This window comes from Pelobates fuscus, chromosome 8 (genome assembly GCF_036172605.1).
Source record: "Pelobates fuscus isolate aPelFus1 chromosome 8, aPelFus1.pri, whole genome shotgun sequence".
NCBI lineage: Eukaryota > Metazoa > Chordata > Amphibia > Anura > Pelobatidae > Pelobates > Pelobates fuscus.
The window spans coordinates 69,378,163-69,388,020 of record NC_086324.1 but is presented as its reverse complement, the minus strand read 5'-3'; positions in this window follow the sequence as shown (position 1 = coordinate 69,388,020).

The window sequence follows — 9,858 nt, the reverse complement described above, 5'->3', positions numbered from 1 at the left end:
CTAGGTATCAACTTCTGTGTTCATTTTAGTAGCCCCATATTTTGTGATGAGCTGCATGCAGCGATGAAATTTAGGGCTGCAAGCAGTTCTGTAATCGACATTTAAATATCTTCCAATTAAATCCCTGCTCACATCATGAAACCAAAGTTACAATAGATACCTGGTGCTCCCTTCTGTCAGCTGGAGCAATATTTAATTACCCTGGACTGACTGAGCTATGTGCAGCGCTAATTTCATTGATAATACCACGGCTGAGCCACGTTGGAATAGACCCTTGCAGGTTCTCCCTATCTGTCCCAAGCCAACTGTGAGTGGACTTGGTTTTGCCAGCTGGCCAGCACTGATCACAGTGCAATCAGCTGGGAAGCCGGCTCCATTCATAATTACATAGAATGTAATTCTGAAAACAGCCAGTAGATGGCAGTCGCAGACCGCACTAATGTTTTAAAGGGACACTAAAGTCACCCAGACAACTTCAGCTCAATTAAGTGGTCTGCGTGCCAGGTCTCTCTAGGGTTAACCCTGCCTGATGTAAACATAGCAGTTTCAGAGAAACTGCTATGTTTACATTTGAGGTTAAGCCAGCCTGTAATGGCTGTCTTCCGGACAGCCATTAGAGGCACATTTGCAACGCTGGAGGCATTTAATGCCTCCATCACGCAGAGTGTCCATAGGAAAGCATTGAAAAATGATTTCCTATAGACACTTTGAATGCACGCGCGGCACATGCTCATTCCGCTCCGCAGACAGGGGAGGAGAGGTAAGGGAGCCCGGCGGTGGAAGAAGGTGAGTAACTGAAGGGGTTTTAACCTTCAGCACCCCGGGGGGGGATCCTGAGGGTGGGGGCACCTTCAGGGTACTATAGTGTCAGGAAAACGGATTTGTTTTCCTGACCCTATAGTGATCATTTAACTAGAAAACCTATCTTCTGATAACAGAATTGATATTAGCAGAGGGTTTTGTTAAGGTTAGATGTAGGGTTATTGTTTGTGTAGCGTAATGTAAGGGTTAATGTGGGGTTTGGGTTAGTGCTGTATTATGGCTAAGGGAAAGGTATATGGTTAATGTAAGGGGGTATGGTTGGTATAGCATTAGTGTGTGGGTTGGTATAGGGTTAGCATAAACTACCAAAAATGTAAGTCTGTTTTGAGGTTTTTATTTAGTTGCCATGGACGTGGAAAAATGAGGATGTGAAATGGTTTGTTTCAAAGTAATTTTGTCTTTAAATTATTTGGAAGAATGAATGAGACCATGCAGGTTCTACTTTCTAAAAATTTGTAGCTCACCATTTGCATTTGCTGTCCGAGTTAAAATTGAAATTGGGTTGTTCACTAAAACTTCATTTGTGTGATGAACGAAGGAGGAAATTGAACATTCCGGAAAAAAATGGCAAACTGGAAAAATACCAGAGTTGGAGAATATTTCTGTGTTTTGAAGTAAAATTGCAATGCCTTTATCAATCCTTATTTTTTGTTTTCCTTAACCTAAAGTTTTCTGCATTTGAACTTTGGTTTTGTTTCTAAACAGCAATCAACAAAGTCCAACAAAATGCATTTTTTTCACTTTTACATAGTTCTCTCAAATGATTGATTGCTGGAGTGGAGTCTCTCCAGTATCCTGTAGAGAGTCCTTGTTTTATTAAAAATGATTTATTAGAAGTAAGCAAAGCATATTTATTTTGTCTCCCTTGCAAATATTCCTAAATATGTGTCATTTGACATTACTTTGTATGTAGTAAAATGTAAAACCATTATTTTCTGCTTTGCCGACATAAAAAATTAGCTCCACATGAGATTTTAGGAAATTAATTTCCTTACCAGAGTTCATGAATTGTCCCAGTTAAGAAGTAGTACATCACTAATATGTAGAGATAATACCATGTATTGCAATATACCCAGTATTATCTTTGATCCCTGTGAATTGCATAGCTTTTATTGCCTGAACGCAACAAATTCAAAGTTCAAATTGGGTTTTGCTTGGCAAACTCCAGATTCCATGCTTCCTACAAATTGTAGATTATGCTAGCTTTAGTGTACCTATAATCTTAATTTTATTAATGACAGGAGGCGAGTATTTGCTTAAGTCTCTCTTTACTAGAACTCCACAGCAGCACAGAAAAACAACCAATCAGAAAAAAGTTAGGTACTATAAAACTCCCCTCCCCATGCATCATTTCCTCTTTCAAGCTGCGACAAAAACAGAATAAAAGGCAGAGAACATCATGGGGAAGAAACGAAGTCCTAGATACGATGAATATAACGATGTCCACCATCCGAGAGTAACCGTCAAACTAGATAGTGTTGATGGACTGTAAACTGAAACGAAAGAAAAAACAGAATCGAACAGGTTGATTATCCAATGAAATGTACTCTGAATAAACATGCAGGTACCCAATGTAGCAACCAAAATTAACCTTAATATGTAGATATCCCAACCCTACTTATGAGGAAACACAGGCATAAGGAACAAGCGACAGGTAGCAGAGACAACAAACAGAGTTGCATACGTACCTGATAATCTAAACTATAACATAAAACAAGGGAGGGACAAGAATGGGTGGGAAATACTCGCCTCCTGTCATTAATAAAATTAAGATTATAGGTACACTAAAGCTAGCATAATCTACAATTTTATAACATGACAGGAGGCTTCGTATTTGCTGTTTCAACGCTCAGTTCACCAATCCAACGCTGTTTGTGTCGCTGATATCCCTTCCAGGAAAATATCAGAGGAATCCTAATTGGACATTCCAAGTATGATAAATGACAGCAGACGGATTAAGGAAGATGCCAGCCGACGAAGCATCTCAATACGGAAAAAAGCACCATCTGTTGGTAAATCCATTGTACGTGGTGTTGCGACCTGTTTCCTAGCAGTTGGTCCATGAGCTGGCAAGCTGACCTATTAGCCACATTCTTGTGGTCGTATAATATCGAAGGTCAATCTCGGACTTAGGGTGGCAAGAAGAAACTGTCACCCTGTCTCAACTCATGATACGCAAGGCGACTCCTCCGATCGCGCCAGGGTCATTCGGCAATGCGGCCTTGCAGGTAGATCTCCAATCTCAAGGAATGCGCCTAAGTCCACCATCAAAATCGCAATAGAAAAAACCGAGGAGGATCTTCCGTTCCTCCCTGTCCACCCGGTAAGATGTCATCCGAGGATAGATTCATAATGCAGGCAAGAGTGTGGCCAAACCAGCCATATTCTAAGTGATACCAATATTCCAAATGGACTGTGGAAAAACCCGGACGCAGTAGAGAAAAAGACTCCAAAGGACGTCCCTTCAGGGTTCCGAACTGAACTTGTGTGGAGGGAACAGTGGCCGACTACTCTGGGAATAGTGAATCCCAGAAAACCTTCAAAAGAATGGGAAAAGCAAACTGGAACGCAGATTTCCATCCAGAAATGCCCTCGTCCAAGAGTGAAAGATGTCTGTGTAGGAGTCGGGGCACACCAGGTACCTCCATGAAGTCTCGTAGGTCTCCTCGACGGTAGTTGAAAAGCAGGTTAGCGCGAATCCAACAAAATTGCTCTCGTGAGGGAGAAATAGAGCATAGACGTAGGGTCCTCCCCCGAGGAGACGGGGCAGTCCAGCCGTCCAATCCCAAGATCATAAAGACCGGGGAAGTCAAGACAACCGGGGTTTCCGGTCTTACCCTGTGATCCATACGTACGGTTTTATCTGCAGACCGGGAAATAGGCTTTCCATAATCTTGTTACCCGAGCGAGGCAGTGCCCGTTTGCTCCATGAAGGTCTCCATATCTCCTGACATCTTGACCTGGGAGAAACTGTCTGCGCAGTTTATTCGTAATGGTCTGGCTATCCAAACAGAAAGCAATCTCTGTATTACATGGTGCAGAATATGCCAAAAAAAACTGCACACTCCTAGCACCGGAGGGCCATCCGTTAGCCGTACCAACTCCAGGAGTGAGTGCCAATAAGTGGGAGACTTCCCCCGTTATACCTCTGAGTATTTCTTGCGCGTTTTACAGCGGTCCGGATCCAGGGATCTAGTCTAAACATGTAAGTCTTGCATGACTAGGCGGATCTCTAGAACGAAGTCAGTAGCGTGGAAGTCCGCTCTAATTGAATGTAGGAGGGACGCACCTCTATGTAGTCATCGATGTTTTGCACAGGTACAAGTCTGTGTGATGAACAAATGGCCGGTACAGTAGAGCGTCGAGTGTATGAGAGAGCCACGTTCTCTACTACCGTGATCGCATACCGTGAGAGCGTCCGGCTGTTAGCCTGAGCGGGCCGCACCCGTTAGTAACCAACAGCAGAGTCCACATCCGTGACCGGTTCTCTCCATGCGAGTGGGTCCTCCCAACCTGTCCTCTGAATCCAGCCCGGTATCTGGTTGAGGACGAGTGAGGGGTTGCGCCCTCTAATAACAAATCAGCATCCGGTTCAGTATGAGAGGGCTCGCCCTCTTTTCCCGAAAGTAAATATACGCGGACCGAGGTGATGGAGGGCCGCACCCTCCCGTGGTGTAAATTAGAGCCCTTAGAGGTTCAGGGTGACCAAACTGAAGGGCGCACCAATTATTAATGTCAGCCTAAGGCTGAGGGCAATCTTCGGAAACAACGATGGAAAACTATCAACCGACTATCCGGATCCCGTGCGTGCGCGCGGGGTCCAGGTAGACCGTTGGTAGTCTGAGGAAAGCTGGAGACGTTCTCCTGCGATCCACGAGTGCCCGGGAGGTCGGAGGAGGTCAAGTCGGCCTCCAGACGACCCGAGCGAAAAAGAAAAGGAAGTCAAGAAAAAAACAAAAAAGCAACAATAAACGTAGATAAGAGAAAATACCCCCATCCTATCTCTGATAGAAGGCAAACAGCAGGCTGGAAGGTAAGAAAAATAAGTCCCACTGGACAGGGCCAGGAGCTAACCCAACGCAGGAAAAAAACTACCGAACCCATAAGGGTTCCGGGAGGCAGATACGGAGTAGCTGGCAAAGACAAGGAAAAACACAGCTTTCTCCTGTAGGAGAGTGAGTACCGGTCCTTGCCTGTGCGAAGTTCTCCTTGGAGATGTGCCGACGCCGGTTTGGAGTAAACCGTGGGTGTGTCCGGGGTCTTCATAAGAAACTTTGCCCTTCAGTCATGAGGTTTAGGGTCTTCACCCTTCCCACCATCTTCAGATGGCCGTATACTGGTGTCCCCTTGAACACTATGGCAATGGTGTTTGTCTGGACACCTGCCTATCACCATGTCACTGGTGGACACTGGGTTTTTCCCAGTGATATTACCCCTGGCCTGCGGCCAAAGAGGGGTTCGGCACCAATAGTGTACCAATAGTGCAGGCCCGTCAGTAGGGCATAGACCCAGCAGGCCAAACGAATGGACACAGAAAGGTTAGTCAGGCATATAGTCACAGACATAGCAGGCTATTCAATGGGGCACAGACATAGCAGGCCAATCAATGGGGCACAGACATAGTAGGCCGTTTTAATGGGCACAGGCATAACAGGCCGTTCTTATAGGCACAGACAAAGTAGGCCGTTCTTATGGGCACAGACATAGCAGGCCGTTCTTATGGGCACAGAATAGCAGGCCATTCTTATGGGCACAGACATAGCAGGCCATTCTTACGGGCACAGACATAGCAGGCCATTCTTACGGGCACAGACATAGCAGGCCATTCTTATGGGCACAGACATAGCAGGCCAATCAATGGGGCACAGACATAGCAGGCCAATCAATGGGGCACAGACATAGCAGGCCAATCAATGGGGCACAGACATAGCAGGCCAATCCTGGGTCGTGTATTATTGTTATATTATTATAACACGTTATTTATATAGCGCCATCCAATTCCGTAGCGCTTACGAGGGGTACTGAGTGAGAGTGGGGACCTCTGAGTTTGGATAGAGGCCCCTGAAAATTAGTAGATCCTCAGAGCATCCTGTGACGTAGGACCCCTAGACACCAACCCTTTTAGACAGCGTAATGCCGTGTGAATAACCTGAACTGGCTACTTGGCGGTCCCCCAAGTGCCCTGCAGGGAAATAGTGGTATTCCAGCTGTATTGGGTATAAGCGGAAGTATTCCAGTGACCATCATGCCCATGAATGTAAGATGCACTGAGCGAAACTGTCCTTGAACTGTGAATAGGTAAGCATATGCTCTCACCGATCTGTTAGGAATTCTAGCGTATTATAGATTACCATCATCATACCACCTGCCGGGGTTGTGAAACCACGGACACTGCGAGGAGAAGGGTTAAACCATAGCCAGATTAATGAATTCCCCCAAGAACCTGATAAAATTGTATCGCATCAGCGTAGACTGGTCTCCCATACCAGTATGAGACAGAGCCAGGTCTGATAGCCATATACATGCCATGGACAGATAATTCATACCAGAGCAGTCCCATCTGAGACCTCATAGCTGGACCAGAAAAACATATTATTATCATTATTGCCATTTATATAGCGCCAACAGATTCCCACTGAGAAGCATATGAACCTGAGAGTTAACTGGCACTGTCTACCTTTGTACAGAGCCTGTACAACTGGGTACATACACACCTGTAACTCACAGAAATCTGTGATAGGCGCAGAAATTAGCAATATGTACTGACTGCAAACTCTCAGCTATCTGAGAAATACACTGCCATCAAAACACACAGCGATCTGTGATTCGCATTGACAGCAAACACACAGCAACTGTGACATACACGGTCAGGAAAACAAAATCTAGAAATACACTGTCAGCAAAACACAGCAGTCTGTGAAATGCACTGTCAGCAAAGCTCAAAACATCTGTCATACACACTGTCAGTAAAACGAAATCAGTGATATACAGCGTCAGTCAGACACACAGCAAACTGCATATACATGGTAGAAAAACTAAATCTAGACATACGCTGTCAGTAAAACATACAGCGATCTGAGAAATACACTGTCAGCAAAAAACCCACAGAGCAAAATTTACAGCAAACTGTGTATATGTGCCAAACAAACACACATCAATCTCAGATAGAATATGCCAAAAAGCCCTTGTCACCTAAACACAGTAATCTGTAACATATACATTGAAGGAGAGCTGACAATCAGAGAAGACGAGAACCTGACATGACAGTGAGGAGAGGGGTCGGGGGGGCGAGCGGGTTGCAATTGCCCTCCCCTCCCCCGGCGGACACATGCAGTCCGCGGATTGAGCCGGCCAAGGTAGGCAGCCACGTGCCGAGACTCCGGTCGGCGGTATCCTAATACCGCGACCGGAGGAGAAGCAAACCACAGGAGGGGCAGCGTAATGCTCCCTCCTCCCCCGGCGGGCATGCGGTCTGCGGGTAAAGCCTCCAATCGGCGGTATCAGAACACCGCGACCGGAGGAGAAGAAAACACAGGTGGGGCAGCGTAATGCTCCCTCTTCCCCCTGCGGACATGCGGTCCGCGGATAAAGCCGGCGGCAGGCGGCCACGTGTAAGGCCTCCGGCCGGCGGGTGTGAGCCAAAAACAGAGCACCCCGCGACCGGAGGAATGAGGTCCAGGGGAACAGAGAAGGCAAAATTAAAGGGGACAGAGAAGGAAAAACATCCCAGGAAGATGAGGAGATAACAAAATAAAGACAAACTCCCCACAAACCCCAGAGCAATAGGCAGAGGTGAATAAAGTGAAACACACAAACAAGTCCCCAAATAAAAATAAGTGAAACACTGAAAATATAATTAAGATCCCAAAGCCACCCACTAATGTTAGCAGGAGGCAGTGGTACTCTGACCTGTACTGATGCGGAGCAGCAAAGAAAGAGGAAATGATGCATGGGGAGGGGAGTTTTATAGTACCTAACTTTTTTCTGATTGGTTGTTTTTCTGTGCTGCTGTGGAGTTCTAGTAAAGAGAGACTTAAGCAAATACGAAGCCTCCTGTCATGTTATAAAATTAACATCTGCTGCTCTAATCTTACTGTACAGGAAACAAAACTGCACTGGGGCATAGAGCAACACTTGTCACGTGATAACTGTGGACACATACATCACAATTAAAATTATGTATGCATTATAAAAAAAATGGAAATGTTACATTGATGCTCTCCCATTCCTTATCTTGTGCTCTTATTGACTACAGGTGTACAAGGGGGCTATTGTATACACATTGCCAACTCTTTCCTTTCGTAAAGAGACTGACTCTTTTGGTGGTCTCATAGTTTTAAAAGTCATACCCTCTTTGGTGCCTCCATTTAATTTTTCGGCTTGGAGTCCAAGTAATTGCTGCAATGTTTCTTTTATCAGACAGTACATTACAGATCTGTGGATGATCCACAGAGATTGCAGGATCCCTACAAAGACCAACTGTGTGTGGGCACAAGAGGATGCCTCTTTCCTACAGCTGCCATTAGTGGTGGCTATGAAATTTCTTTACTATATAATCTCCAATATTTGTGACATATTGAAAGTGTCAATCTGAACTTTGCCTGTGAGACAAAGTAGTTCCTATTTTGTTTTATGGTATTTTTTTGTGTTGGGACTGCAGTGGAATTCCAACACAGTTAACATGTAAAATGTATAACATTTTTAGGAAATTTTCAGAGATCAAAGGTGATCAAGCTCCCTTTACTATCTGTTCGTAAAACCAGATTTCTCTTGAATGCCAATCAACAGAATCAATATGGGAAATGGGTCAAAACTAGGGCTCTAGCTTTGTTTTTATTTCCTCTAGAATGGGTGGTAACACAAATGGAGAGATTGAAAAAAGAAAATGACCAGGACTGCAAGCATACTTATAAAGAGACTGCATGGAGAGACATAATACATGGAGTATAGAAAAGTTACAAGTGCATAGGCAGGATACTGCAAGTACAGGAGAGATGGAGAGTGAGTAAAAAGGGCTGCTAAAAAGAGAGCAGGAGTGTTGAGAGCCTTGTTTCATAAACCGTCTGTTGCTGCAATACGATAGCTGTAAGTGATATATTGTCTCCCATGACTTTCTATGAGATAGGTGATACAGAATCGTGACCAACTCATAGAAGCCTTTCTGTTACTGAATCTATCTGGAGTATAAAGCTACATTCAAGATTTTTTTGTGAATGAGGTGAATTGCATTTGGTTCTGCCACAAGCTTTCATGAATTCAAAACTGTTAAAGTACTTGCTTTTCTAGAGAAGCTGCAGGTCCTGGAATGGCAGGTAAAGTATTAAAGGGACACTATAGTCACCCAGACTACTTCAGCTCAATGAAGTGGTCTGGGTGCCAGGTCCCTCTAGGGTTAACCCTGCCTGCTGTAAACATAGCAGTTTCAGAGAACATTTGGGGTTAAGCCAGCCTCCATCATGCAGAGCGTCCATAGGGAAGCATTGAAAAATGCTTTCCTATAGACACTTTAAATGCGCGCACGGCACTGCCGAAGTCGGCGTGGGAGGAGAGGTAAGGGAGCCCGGCGGTGGAAGAAGGTGAGTAACTGAAGGGGTTTTAACCCCTTAAGCACCACCGGAGGGAGACAAAGATTTTTGGAGAATTCGCAACAAAAATACATTGGAGATTTTTTTTTTTTCTAATTCAGATATTTTGACATGAAATTTTAAACTACTTTGTCAATTCTGAACAATTCTCAGGTTATGGAACAAACACCAGACTATTCAGTCCCAGCTTGGCTTGTTCACTTTAAAGAGGTTTGAAGGCCAGTCCCTGTGAAAGCGGGGAGCGTGATGACGTGACGACGTGACGACGTGACGACGTGACGACGTAGGGTGCGGCATGTAGTTGCGGGCGCGTGAGCAGGTGCATATACAGGAGAGGAAGAGCGTTTAACTCGACGACCAAGTCCCGCTGACTCCCCTCGTGCGAACAAGATGGCCGCCATTTTCTTTTCCACGTGGCGTTCGGCTATACGAACAGCGGCCACCCAGGGAA